Source organism: Populus trichocarpa, chromosome 8 (assembly GCF_000002775.5).
Source record: "Populus trichocarpa isolate Nisqually-1 chromosome 8, P.trichocarpa_v4.1, whole genome shotgun sequence".
Lineage (NCBI taxonomy): Eukaryota > Viridiplantae > Streptophyta > Magnoliopsida > Malpighiales > Salicaceae > Populus > Populus trichocarpa.
In genome coordinates, this window is record NC_037292.2 from 16,664,387 (window position 1) to 16,679,371 (window position 14,985).

General features: G+C 35.5%; 1 long non-coding RNA gene across 3 annotated transcripts; it reads right to left on the reverse strand.

The window, feature by feature from the left end:
• Nucleotides 1-5,196: 5,196 nt before the first annotated feature.
• On the reverse strand, nucleotides 5,197-10,636 carry LOC112328494 (uncharacterized). Of its 3 annotated transcripts, none has more exons than XR_008059773.1 (6): nucleotides 8,771-10,636; nucleotides 8,153-8,505; nucleotides 6,944-7,052; nucleotides 6,304-6,356; nucleotides 5,791-6,078; nucleotides 5,197-5,633 (listed from the first exon to the last, which is right to left on the reverse strand). It is a non-coding gene; the product is annotated as an uncharacterized LOC112328494 (long non-coding RNA). The 3 variants fall into 3 exon arrangements; XR_008059775.1 differs by having other exon boundaries at nucleotides 6,304-6,542; XR_008059774.1 differs by lacking the exon at nucleotides 6,304-6,356.
• Nucleotides 10,637-14,985: the final 4,349 nt, after the last annotated feature.

The window sequence follows — 14,985 nt, forward strand, 5'->3', positions numbered from 1 at the left end:
TTGGAAATAAAGGAATCAAATCCTGGAGTTATTAGTTCGGCACACAAAAAAAATCTTGATAATAGTACAATGGTTTTTTAGATAGTTATTTTTTTTTTTTTTGTCATTCATAGCTTGTATTGAAGGTTTTAAATACTATAGACCACTTATCAGTGTTGATAGCACACATTTATATAGACAATATAATGAAAAGTTAATGATTATAGTTACTTTTGATGCAAATAATAGGATATTCCATGTTCACATGTTCTGGCATATTGTGCTGAGAATCACTAAGACTTTATACAATTTGTCAATGATCATTGCATGGTTCAGAGCTATAGATTAGCGTATGGCATATCATTTTGTTCATTACCAGACAAGTTAGAATAAAGTAATTACAATAAATCTCGAGTTGAAGCAGACTCGTCTAGATGAAAATTCAGGTGTGATTGATGAATTTTTGCTCGTTTTCATAACAAGATGGGTGCAAAGGAGGGTCATGCACATTATAGGTGTGGCATATACAATGACACATGCCATGATAAAAAAAAAAAAAAAAACATGCCTTAATCGACAACGTATGTATGACAATACAATTGTATGACAAATATTTGGTCAAATATATTATGATATTTTTGCAAAGCATATTAAACATGTCTTATACAGGATAAAGCACACATGAGGTAGCAGATCTTCTTCTCATGTTGAATGGCCACATTACGACAATGACATTCCCGGAAAGCATGAAGATGACATTTACGGAGAGCATGTCTATGATTATGAAAAGCATGAGTCATATAGTACATGCCTATCAGACCCACTGATACTTCAGTCATGTTGTTGCGGGAAAGACATTGATCGAACGATATTTTCAACAGGATCGTAAGAATATTTAAATATATTTTTTCATTACTTAACAGTGAAGGTATTATATATTTTAAATTGTCATGCAAGATGAGACCATGATTTAACTCTTTATGATGTCATGGTAGAAAATGAGGTTACTTAGGCATAAGTAGGAGCAGAATGTAGTCGTGCTCTTGACGAGCCCGGATTATCCAGTAGACAACATAAACGTAAATAGATAAATGGGTTATGTTGATATGTTTTAGGATTTCAATTACTAGAATGTTGTATTATTTCAGTATTTAAGATTCATTTTGCATGTATATATGTTTTTTTTTCCATTCATAAGGCTACTTGTGATTATAAAATGTGAGAATTTATTGTGTTTAGTTATTGTGGTTCTTTACAAGGTTCTTTAAGCAAGACAAAATTTTATATATTGTTTCTATATAAGGAAAACTTTGCCTAAATTTTGTTAAAATTAAAAAAAATACTCTCTAAAATTATTAACTAAATTAAATATCAGATTAACAAACTAAAAAATAAATCTTTTAAAACCCTTTTTTATTAGACTTAGATGGAGGAAAATTTGTTGCTAGAATTTCTATGGAATAGATCCCAAAGTTTTATTTATATCATAATTTAGAATCGTAATATTTAATTAATATGGTTGTTAGAAACATAACATTAATTATATATTATATTTCTAAAAAATGAAATTAATTAAATACCACGGTTATGAAAAATAAAATTTAAAAGTATTTTCAGCAAAACTTGTTATTTCCCTATTGATTTGCGGTTTCTTTTTAATTTATAAGCTAATTGAACAATTTGTCCCCGTATACTCAAGTCATGCCTGTGTATCCCGAGTACAAGTAATTACTATTTCACTGCATGGAAAGATCTTCTGCTAATTTGTCAAACAGTAAAAGTCCTTTCAGCCAACAAAAACAATTTTAAACCAGCAAATGGGACACTGCCACGTAGCCTCAAGAAGACCAAACCTAGTACTTAGACTACAGAACTTCGGACACTATTGCCAAGTCATCACATGGGCCCACGCGATACTATTTCCAAGTCATCACATGGGCCCACCTAAGACTCGAGCTAAGCCAGAGTAAAAGCTCAATCTTCTTTGTAAATCATGAATGGACACGTGTCAGATATCTGGACGTGTATAAGTACGATGAAGATGCACGGGGAAGATTTGTCGATGAATGTAAATTATTTGGGCCTGCTTGTAGAACAGTGAAATCGAATCTTAAAGTTATATCTGGTCAAAGATTCATTCTCAACTGTTGGATTTAGATTGGATGGTGGAGAATGAGAAGAAGCCTCTGTCCTTTGTTCTAGTTTTAGGGCACCCACCACCCATTTACGTACTTCCTTGCCACAAGTTGCCAGCACCTTTTTACATCTGTCACATCTCCCTCGTGTTATTAAACCCGGCCAAAAGTTATTCCGGCTAGATACTCCGATCATGAATTAGACGTGTTAAACTAGGCTAGTTTATATTAATAATTCTGAATTAAGTTTGTTAAGCTAGGTTAGTTCGTATCAATATTTTTTTTTAAATGTTAAAATAATGTTATTTAAAAAAAAAAAGTAAAGTTAATAGATCTTGACTAGATCAATCACATCACAATTAATTTGTGTTGAAAAATACTTTTAAAAAACACCTTGCATTACAATACTAAACACATACTTAGTCAAACTATGTTAATTTTAAAATGAATTTTTTTAGACCTATACCGAGTCAGGAGGGCAGGTTAACTGAGTCTCAAATCAACCTGTTAGGCCAAACATATTTAATAATAATGATCTTTGTATTTCAAATATAAAAATATAATTAAATATTAAATCTTTTTCCACGTAGTGATAAGAGATTATACTCTCTTATTAGACAATTGAAAAAAAATTTAGTGATTAGTTTATATGTATTTTAAAAAAAAAAGATTTTCAATTTTTTTAAAAAAAAATTATAACTTTCAGGTTTTTTCTTTAAATTTCATCCTTTAATATTTTATTGATTTTGAATTGATCGTCATAATTTATTTTGGCTTTTTTTTATGAGATTATCGTAGTATAAAAAAACATATTGATATTTGATTGATGCTTAATTTTTACAAACATCTATTTTTGTTATCATATCATCTAATAAAAAAATAGTTTAAAGAAAACAAAGTTTTTAAACTAGAGTACATGATCTAGGTCACGAGTTTTACGGGTTCAGTCATGAAGTCCAGATTGATTCAATATGTTATCATCTCAATATTAAAAAAAAATCATCTTAAGATTTTTTTTAAAACCTAAGTATGTTTTTACTGGTCATTCGAGTTATTTTTGTACCCACCAAGTTAATTGAATCACAAGAAGTCGATTCTGAAGATTTTAAGCTTAACTTATGGTGTTAGATAATAACAAAGCCAAGTACTTTCCTTCTTCTTCTTCTTTTTCAAATTCCATATTTCAATTTTTTAAAAAAGTTTTTTTTTTTTAATCAATGTCATTCTTCAATATCTGATTGATTTTGAATTAGTATTCATAATTGGCTTTCAATTTGCTTTCTATGAAGTTATTGTAGTTTCAAACAAATATCTCAACATTTGATTGGTGCTCAATTTTGTGAGTATTTATTTTTATTATCATATCATTAAGTAAAAATTAGTTTGAGAAAACAAAGTTGTTAAGCCCGATGGAATCCATGATCCGATCATGAGTTTGGCGTAAGTTGTGAAGCCCTCATCGATCTAATATGTCATCGTCTTAATATTAAAAAAAAAAGATGCATTTTGAGTTTTTTTTAAAAGCCAAATCATGCTTTTTACCGGTCATTTAGATTGTCTTTGAATCCGTCAAGTCAACTAGATCGTGTCATAGCAACTCTCACAGAGTTAATTTTAAAACAGGGCTAGGTAAAGAATCGAATCAAATTCAAGGTTAACCTATTAGATCAAATTTAATAACAATATCAAATAGTTCATTGCAACTTAGATTTTAAGTTCAAATTTTTTTTTATCTAACCCGCAACATGTTCTGATTCTGAAAACTAGTGTTAATCTACAGAAAGATGACAAATGATTTATAATCAAATGGAGTGTGAGTTCTACATTACAACAAATTATGATTTATTTTTTGAAATATTAGTATAAAAAAAAGGATATGAAGGGTTTTTTTATTTTAAAAACTATAGTTAGTGATATAAAATAAGTTTTTTTTTTATGAGTGGCATCATAGATATTATAGACGAGAGAAATATGTTCAAGATTAAAGGGATAAAACTTTGTGATATAGAAAACAAAAGGGGCTAAACTAATTCTTTATAACAAAAATTATTCACATCTAACATCTAACCATAGTTTGGAAACATATCCTGACTTGGATCATTACCATAGTTTGGAAACATGATAATAACTTGAATCATTAATTTAATTTTTTAAAAAATATCAAAATAATATAAGATAAACAAGTTTTTTATCAAGTTTTATTCGAGTGGACTAAATCCTTTGTGAGTCAATCCAAGTTTTTAACAAATCAAATCTAATTAATTTTTTTTTATTTAATTAATTTAGGTCTTAGATAGCCAACTTCTGAGCCGGCATGCCGACTTATCAAGTCAATTTTGGTTTTAAAGCTATGCACATTGAAGTTGCAATGAAATTGTTTTTTTATTTTTTTGTTAAAATCATATGGGATCTTATTAAAAAATTATAAGTTATTAACTTTTTATACAATGACCACTATAATATACACTGCAAAAGCTATACCACTGTATCTTTTTTGTCTATATATATATATATATATATATTCAATTTATAACGAAATTTTCTTTCTAGAATTAATAAAACATTATGTTTACCTAATCAACCAGACATTTTAATAATTATCCGACTGTGAAAACTTCTTAAAAAATAATTTTGAAGTAGAATATTTCATTATATGTAGATGATCACCATCGTAAGTTGTTTATATCTTCATATATGGTGAACTATTTTATTGATTCACAAAAAAATTGGAAAACATTTTTTTAGAAACTATTTGGAAAAGAACAAATTTACCCCCAAACTATTTGATCCAACTGACAAGGGGTGGATTACCCATCCAGTGCCTGGAAATCCTGATATATTAGAGTTATCCAAATCCAAATCGATTGGATCCAAGAAAATGAATTCCCATAACGAGATCTTGTCATGTAATTCCTTAACCAATCAGTTCGTTTCGAGCAGTATATAGTGACGGCAATTTCACTCTAACCTGAAAACCAGACGTAGGAATTTTTTAGAATTGATCATATTTGGATAAAACTCAAAGGTAAAAAGAAGTTAGGTTTCAAGTTCAGAATGAATATTACCCGAACCCGACCTGAAATAAAGAAATAATCTCAAATTTTGAAAAGATTATATATATACTAAGCTAATTATATACTAAATAGTTCTAAGTTTTAACATTCGGGTTCAGGTTATGGATGCCCAACCGATCAGGTTCAAGCTCATATATCGAAAATCCATACCCGTCCGAGTTCAAGTCAGGAATTTGATAGTAATTTCAGGTTCAGGTTTTGGTATGAATAGTACAAATCCTCCCGATCAATGGATATACATTGTCATCCTAGTGTGAAGGGCTGTACCGGTTGGATTGCAGCACCAAAGTCCTCCAGGGGCAAGAAAGCAGAAACGAGGATCCACCACGGAAGCAAATTGTTACATACCTGAATTCTTGTCCTAGGGGTAACTCCCACATGAATTCAAGAAGAGGTCGACATAAAGATAGCATATCCATCTGTTTGTCACATCTACCACTTGTAACTGATGAGAAGAGGCAGGAAATGGAAAGAAAATCGGTCTGAGAAAATTATTCAACAAATTCAGTCAAGGAGGTTTCACAAGCATTATTTAAATTTGAGCGAGATCTATTAAACATCACCCCTGCAAATAATAGAAGGATAGATAACTAGATACTGACCTCTAGCATTTTGTGCTGAATCTATGATTTAAGTTCTCTATCTCAAGTAATCTCATTATCAGACATAACAGGATTGGGCCAAAAGAGCTTTGAACTCCACTTTCATTTGCCTTTGCTAGTGGTAACTAGTATCACATCTTCCCAGATGGCATATGTTTGCTTTACATGGTTATTCTATGTGGCAACTGCTGAACGTCTGTAGCAACCTGCATGCCATCAGTCGGATGAAATAGGCCGCAACCACGATCTGCCCACTGTGGAAAATTGCACATGAAGCTACTTCAGAGCCTGCAATGCAATTCTTCAACCCCTTAGAGCTCCAACAAATAGAAAAAAGTAACAAAGGATTGCTAAAGTGTGTAACCCAAAGTAATTTCAGAAATTACGCTATAGCAGCTAGTTAGCACCAAATAAAAGCAACAATGCCATTGGTATAAGAAAGTTGTACACAATGCATTGACAGTTGTATAAACAAGAACAGGACAGCGGGTTGGTTTTATGCTAGTGGCTTACTTGCAAATATTCAAGGAAAAGCTTTACTATTTCTCTGAAGAAGTCCCCTTTTTCTGTCAATAAGCAGAAGAGCAATAAATTGTGGTCACTTTGCTCCATGTAGGTATTCTATCATTATGGTCATGATACTAAGAAACTCAGTCACTATACTCTTGGCATTAAGAACAGAAGGATTACTCCCACTCCATTTGGTAGGATCAAATGATAACTTCTTCACATTCGATAGACCAATCAGAATTCTGCCAACAATGGACTAGAATAAAATTCTATTAAAAAATGACAATCATTAAAAAAAAACTTCAGGTGGACATGAGGTTGGCTTGAGAAAAGAATAGGACATCATGAGAAATGAGTTGTTATCCACTTAAAAATTGGAATCTCTGTTGAATCAGTTACAAGCTTGTGGGCTTCAACAGAGGCAGTTAAGGACTCAAAGTTGATAATGTACCTTACCTGATTTACATGGTCTCACCAATGTTAGTGGCAACTAACCGTGATGGAAGTTTGCATGCTAGAATCTATGAAAGAACATACTTTGAGTGCATATATGTCTGTGTGTGTGTACATGTGTGAGAGAGAGAGTTTAAGAAAGTCATGGTGAGCTAAGTTGACACATCAAGAGGATAAAAGCTCTACGCACCTCTCCAACAATCACAGAGTCACCTTCCTCGACTCCCATCTTCAAGAGTGGCTTGTTAACACCAAAAGCCTCCAACACATGTTGGAATCTTCTCTCAGAATCTTTATATCTGTTCAAAATTATGCATTAAAAACTTCAGATGCAACACAGAGTAGAGACAACCAGGAGGAAAGGATGTTATCTGAAAAATATAAATTATGTAATCGACAATATGCCAGATCTAATGGAAACTAACAACAAAAGTATAGTCAAATGTCAAATGGGAGGCAATGATCACGCACAAGCATTCAAGTTCTGGCAAATTTTGTTCTATCATAGAGTAGCAACTGAATCATTGATTAAATATGCACAAACATAATTGGAGAAAATGGATCCTTAATAGAAAATAGAAGCAATTGAATAGAACCAGGCTATTAAACAAGATGATGATTTTTTCCCAATCAATGAAAACCAGGCAATTTAAATGCAAACAATAATACAGAAATGAGAATCGTACACAACCAAAGTTACACAGTTCCTGATGATTCTGTATTCCAAACAAGTTTAATTCATTCCGGCAAGGTTCTACTGTGCCTAATCATTGTACGGATACTAACATCCACAAAATGCTCATGTCAACTGAATTGGCCAACCCAGGTAAACAATGCAGGTTTGCGGTTTGGTGATCCATTGGCCAGGATAGAAAAGAGGAGAAGAAAATTCAATTTGAGATTCCAGTAAAAAATGATAGCAAGGATTTTGCACGCTCGTCTACCTGGACTGAAACCTAACGTAGTCAGCATCACCTTGCTAGGTTACTGGAACATATGTTCAGACAGAAGACATATGAATACATACAGTATAATCTGAAATCATATTTGGCAAGCTGAGGTGAGATGAACAAGAACATAATCAACCAAAGATTCTTACACAAGAGGTGACAGAAAAATATAGTATAAACAGCCCCAACTACATGCCATGTATAGGATGCGTTGTCATAAGAGATTTCAAAGTCAATGATAAGAGCTCTTTGCTGCTTTTGTACCATATCAGAAACATGATTCAAATTTCAAATTTTCTGGATGGGTCCAACCTAAAACAGATGAAAGCTCTTCAAGAAACTGTAGGATTGAAATAATGGATATGAAACATGATTTTAAGAGCACAAGCATGACTACTAAGCCTTTACTAAAGTCAATTTAAAAAATAAATCAGATGTAGAAATTTGACCTTCAAACCCCTTATTGGCTTCTTTACTTTCTTGCAGAAGCTTATGAGCAGCACGGATCACTTCATGTGTACCTTCTCTCTTCACAGCACTCGTGCAAAAAGTCTGGATCCCATGTGCTTGTGGTTTTCCTTGAATAACAGCCAGTTCTCATATGCCTCCAGCAGGTCCATTTTGTTGGAGGCAACTACATAGGTCTTCTCAGGAAGCTCAGGACTCAACATTTCCAGCTCAAGACAAACAGAATAAACTCAAATTCTGGCTGCTGTGAAGAGCTATCAGCAGAAATATCAAACAAATAATAGGAGAGGATGATGCCCATCCAAAAGGCGAGTATGAAGCCCATCCAAATGTCCTTAATGAAAAAGACAAGAAAAGAAAGAAAATAAGAGAACCATGGGTGAAGAGATGGTAGATATGGATCACATTGTTACATTAATTCAAATTATCATTCATGAGCTCTGTCTAAGTTCACTGTTGTTTGATCAACATTACTCAGTTTTTTATCTTCTTATCAAACTAGACTATGCACTAAGTCACTGATCCAATTGTCATAAAAATATCATGCACATCACGTGATTTGCAGTGACCCAAAAGAACTCAAGGATGGAGAATCTTACAGCGGCAAGGCAGGACGGCATGACAAGCTCAAACTACAAAACTTAGTGTTGTAACCACAGATCTGATAATTAAATTAGCTGTAGCTCATGATAGAACGCCCGTACCAGGGCAGAACACCTTTCAGTGTGTAGTAGAAACTCTGACCTAGACCAAAACCCCGATGCGCTTCTTCAAGTAAACCTGGAAGGTCTGCTAATACCATTGTAGAATCATAATCAAATGAAACTACACCCAGGTTAGGAAGTAAAGTAGTAAAAGGATAATTTGCAAATGCCAGCTGAGCAGCACTTTGTGAAACTCGAAAGTGTGCTCTTCCCAGCATTTGGGGCACCCACTATTCCAACATCTGTGACCAGCTTTGGCTCCGGCTCCGACCACCTGTTCATGCACGCCATTATTTCTTATGAGCACATATCAAAATAAACTCTTCCAGAATATATAGCTATATCCCTCAAGCCTAACAAACAATTGAAATTTAATAACTTTATTGTATTAACCTCGACAATATAACCAAACATAGCATTCTTAGTCATGCAACACTAGATAAACCAACTCCAGCACATTAAAAATGCAGAACGTTAGCAGAAAGATCAATCACTTTAATCAAAGCAAACCAATCGGAGTTCAAAATGTATATTATACTGACTTGTCACCATTCTCATGATCATGGCTTTAATCAAAGCAAAGCAAGATCAATCAAATTAAATCACAGTACTACAAAAAGTATCAATACGAAAACACTATGCCAACAAGCCAATTCAAACACTTAAAATCAAACAATTTATAATACACACACAATCCAAAAGGCAACCTATAGAAAGTAGCCCTAACAACTAACAGTGAAACACAAATCACGATTAAAAATACACTAACTATTTCTAAACCCTCTTCACCATTCTCCGCAATCTTAGGTTCCTTATCACTCCCACACTTCAACGCAGCATTCCCTCTCCCACCAGGCATGACCACAACAAAACCTCCTCATTCCCAGACTCCCTAGCAACCATCCTCGCCGGCACTTTCACCACAACATCCTCTCCTTTCGCTCCATCCATGCTCATCCCTTGCCCATGGACCCCTCTCCCCGTCCTATAATACACTATATTCCTAAATGGAAACGAAGAATTCATTGAACCACCAACTTCTACAGAAGCATTCCATCCTCTACATCCATCCCCTCCAGACGGTCCCCATTGGCACAAATTTCTCGCGCCGAAAAGCCAACACTCCATTCCCACCGTCTCCCGCTTTGACATAAATTTTCTCCCTGACAAAACACCGCGTCACAGCCAACAATCTCTCCTCCTTCCCGACTTCTTCTTCACCCTCAAAATCTAACAAATTCACATTTCCCCGTCAGCAAACTCCTTCATAAAAGCCATCGCTATTACAATCATTCACAGTTTCTTCTTCTTCCTCCTCCTCGCTCTCATACTCATAATCGTCGTCTTTTCCTTCTTCAAAATCTGCATTAATTTCAAACACTTCAAATCGCCTGGAATCGACACGTAAATCACCATTCAGCCCATCGTGAGTCCTGAAACGCTGCGTTTCCCGTCCATCGTCGAGTTTGACTGCATTAGAGTCGGAGAGCTTTACTTCTTTTGGTGCTTCAGATTCGAAATTAAAATACGGAACGGTGCAGTGTTCTAGAGGATGGAGGCGAGCCAGCGTCTTCGCCGGCGGCGGAAGTGATTGTTCGCGGCGGGGACTTGAATTTGGCCTTTTGAGGTTTGAATTTGCGGTTGCGATTGGTGTTAGGGTTTTACGGTGAGGCTTTGTTAGCGTTAGGGTTTTGGATTTTAGGGCGGGAAATTGCTTGGAGAGAAAAGGAGAAGGTAGTTATTCTGGACTATTATGGAATGTATAATATATAATAAATATTATAAGCATTACTATAGTGTTATAATTTCTATTTTAATTATTATGTATTGTTTTACATATATATATATATATATATATATATATATATAGAAAAGGATTCGCTAAATCAAAAGTTAAGCCTTTTAATTATTCTTAACTTGGCATCAAAGCCTTCTGTCATCAGAACTCTTCTCTCCCTCTCCCCTTTGTAACTGGTTTTTTCTCTTCCTCTCCTAAATGGATTCTACCGTTGTTGCCGCTGACTTTTCCCTCAACACTAGTGGTGCATCCATCTATAAGTTGTTGTCGATGGTGTTCTTCCACAGCAGCAGTAACCTTCGCTTGCAGAACACGTCAATGACTCCTCGCATGTTTCTGTCGTTTCTCTACACATTATGGGAACACAAACTCCAGATATCGTCGCTCTATCCAACACCCATCAAGTTGTTTCGTTGAAACTTACAAACACAAATTATCTCTATTAGTGAATGCAGATGAAGCCCTATCTTCTTGGTCAAGATGTTTTTCACTTCGTTGACGGCTTAGTGTCGTGTCCCCCATCTCATGTTTCTGATGGTTCTGTTAGTTCTTCTTCGACAATCAACCCTTCTTTTCTTCGTTGGAAGCAACAAGATCAACTTATTTTGAGTGCATTACTCTCCTCTCTCTCCGTGGATGTGTTGCATCTCGTGGTAGATTGTCATACCTCGCAATGCATTTGGCGCACTCTTGAGAAAGCTTTTGCGTCTTCGTCTAATTCTCGCATCATGCAACTTCATGGTTCCTTTTAAGATCTTCAGCAAGGTGACTCATTGGTTAGTATATACATGCAGCTAGCAAAATCGTTATTTGACGAATTAGTTATTGTTGGTCGACCCATGTCTCTTGAAGATTTTAATCTATATATGTTTTGTGGCCTTCGTAGTGAGTTCAAAGACTTGGTAACGAGTCTTATAACCAAGACAGAACCGTTGTCGTATGCTGACCTTCACAACCATCTTCTTACCCATGAATTTTTGCACAAAAACTCCCTTCATTCCATGGACGCAAATTCCTCTTTGTTGTTTTCACCACCGCTGCTGCCAACACCATAACCCTCTGTTCATCTTGCTATGTCTCATCATAACTCAAATTTTAGTCATAACAGGGGGGCATTCTTGTGGCAATTGGCGCCCCAACAGTAACCGCTACAATCACTAGAACAGGTTCTAATCTACTGCAGACTTGAGGCCAAACAATTGGCAGCAGAATATGTGCAACACAAGGGCTAGACAGTAGAATGTTGGGTGCCAATTGTGGTCAAACTTCAGCCACACAACTCCTCATTGTCCCCAGTTTCACAGCAGTACCCAACAACTCTCTCCTCATCTTGCTATTGGGAACGTTTTTACCGCAACATAGTTCCCTGATACCGGTGCAAATCATCACGTCACACCTGATCTTACAACTCTGACCGATTCTGCAACTTATCTTGGTAATGATCATTTGCATGTTAGTGATAGTAAGGGCCTTGACATTGGACATACCACATTACATTCCTCAAAACATATTTTTACATTATCTAACGTTCTCCATATGCCTCATATTACCAAACCATTATTATATATTCAAAAATTATGTCGTGATAACTATGTTTATTTTGAATTTCATGCTTATGTGTTTTATGTCAAGGATCTCATCACCAAGGAAGTTCTCCTTTTCGGTCAGAGTAATGATGGTCTCTATGTTCTATCCGAGTCTTCTGCCACGTCAATTCCTCAAGCTTTTTGGTCTCATTACCTCTTCATGACTGTTGATCTATAGCATCGTCGTTTAGGTCATCCTACCCCTTGCATTTTAAATTTGTTAGTTTCCAACAATAAAATAGTATGTATTTCTATGCGTTCTCTTTCTTGGTGTCAAGCTTGTCTATTAGGCAAGTCATCGTGTCTGTTGTTGCGACCTACAGGTCATAAAACTATTGCCCTACTTGATTTAATATTTGGTGATGTTTAGGGTCCTGCCCCTATGTTTTCTTCTAATGGTTTTTGTTACTTTATTATATTTATTGATGTGCATACCAAACATATATGGTATTACCCTCTTGTTGCCAAATCTGATGTGTTTTCCATTTTTCATTGTTTTTAAACACTTGTTAAGCGTTAGTTTTCACGTTAGATTAAATATGTTCAAACTAATTGGGGTGGTGAATATCGTAGGTTAAATTAGTTTTTTCAGACTATTGGTATTCATCACCGGTTAATATGTCCTCATACTCATGAATAAAATGGAACCGTTGAGCTTCGTCATCGATACATTATCAAAACCGACCTCACTTTTTTAGGCCAATGTAGTGCACCACTATGGTTTTGGAACTATTCCTTTGAATCATCGGTATATCTTATTACTCGCATGCCTACTCTTGTTCTCCAAAATAAATCACTGTTGAGTGTCTGTTTCGTCGTACTCCTAAATATAATTTTCTGCAAACTTTTGGGTGTCTTTGTTTCTCCTTTTTGCGTCCATATCATGCTCACAAATTGGATTTCCGTTCCTTTCCATGTGTGTTCTTAGGGTATAGTTCATCTCATCTTGGTTATCGCTGTCTTGATTTAGCATTTCAACGTATTTATGCTCCCGTCATATTCGTTTTCATGAAGATGTCTTTCCTTTTGTGAATTCTGAACAGATAACACATACACCAATACCCTCCACACAACATACACACCTCTCAACCTTGAATCCTCCCTAAAATTTTCATCCTACTACTCCACAACCTTGCCAAACCAGCACCCTTGTCCTGCTATCTACCGCAACCCAACAAACCTATCGCTTGCCCATAGATTTTGCAACCACTCCATTACCACTTAGCCTTGCCATACTGTCACCATCTGCTTGTTTTTTCAATGATAATTATGCAAGAATAGGTTCTCCATCACCAGATGTTCATGCTTCCAGGTCTGCTCTTGTAGAACAGACCAGTTTTGCAGCAGGTTCGCCGGGGTCTGCTGTGTCAACCAGCCCCTCCACAGAGTCTCTAGCTGGTCTGCAACTTTGTGTAGATCTCTCCTCGTATCCTCTTCAGCAACTTACAGGTACAGGCTCTTCTCCTCCTCGACCAGCAATTTGGCAACGTCATTGATCCTCTGTCCTAGGCAGCCAAAGACAACACTGCCAACAACAACTACCACCGCCACTACTGCTCCCATCAATCGGGTAGCATCTCCTCCTACTCATGAACCAATTGCTTTTACTGATATTAACAGGTATAATAAGGCTTGGTATAGTTCTATGCGCGAGGAAATTCAGGCTTTTCGCGCTAACAAAACTTGGAGCTTGGTGCCTTTTTCATCCTTTAATGAATGTTGTTGGTAGTCGGTGGGTGTATAGAATTAAACGCAGAGTTGATGGCAGCATTGAAAGGTATAAGACACGCCTAGTTGCTAGATGTTTCACTCAGTAAGAAGATATTGATTACTTTGAAACCTTTAGTCATGTTATCAAACAGGGGACCGTCAGATTAATCTTCTTCATTGTGGTTTCGTGTGATTGGAAAATTCATCAGCTTGATATCCATAATGCATTTCTCAATAAAGTTCTTGACGAAGAGGTCTACATGAAACAACCTCTAAGTTTTGTTAATTCTGCTCTCCCCTCTCATGTGTGTAGATTGCATAAGTCTTTATATGGTTTAAAACAGGCTTTGTGGGTTTGGTACACTCGTCTGAATGACTTTCTGCTATCAATTGGTTTTCGCACCTCCAAGGTTGATACCTCATTATTTATCTTCTCTGTTGGTACTGATATTTGTTATCTCCTGGTCTATATTGATAATATTTTACTTACGGGTAACAACTCTCTTATGCTTAAACGCTTCATACAGTTGCTGAGCTCAGAATTTAAGCTTTGCGACTTGGGTACTGTTCATTATTTTTTGGGTATTGAGATTCAGTCTACTGGTATGAGTCTTATGCTATGACAACATAAATATACACTTGACATCCTCACTCGGGCTGGTATGATATCTTGCAAACCTGTTGATACTCCTATCTTTACCTCTAAAGCTATCATACTGCCAAATCCTTTGTTTTCTGATGCTACACGTTTTCATCAAATTATGGGTGCTCTTCAATATCTCACTTTTACGAGACCAAATATTTGTTTTACTGTTAACAAAGTCTGTCAGTTTATGCATGCTCCTACAAATTCTCATTGGGTTGTCGTTAAACATATTTTGCGTTATCTTAAGGGTACGATAACACATGACCTACATATTACTCGTAGTTCTTCCTTTGCATTACATGGCTTTATAAATACAAATTGGACAGGTAGTATTGATGATCGAAAATCTACGGGTGGTTTTCTTGTGTTT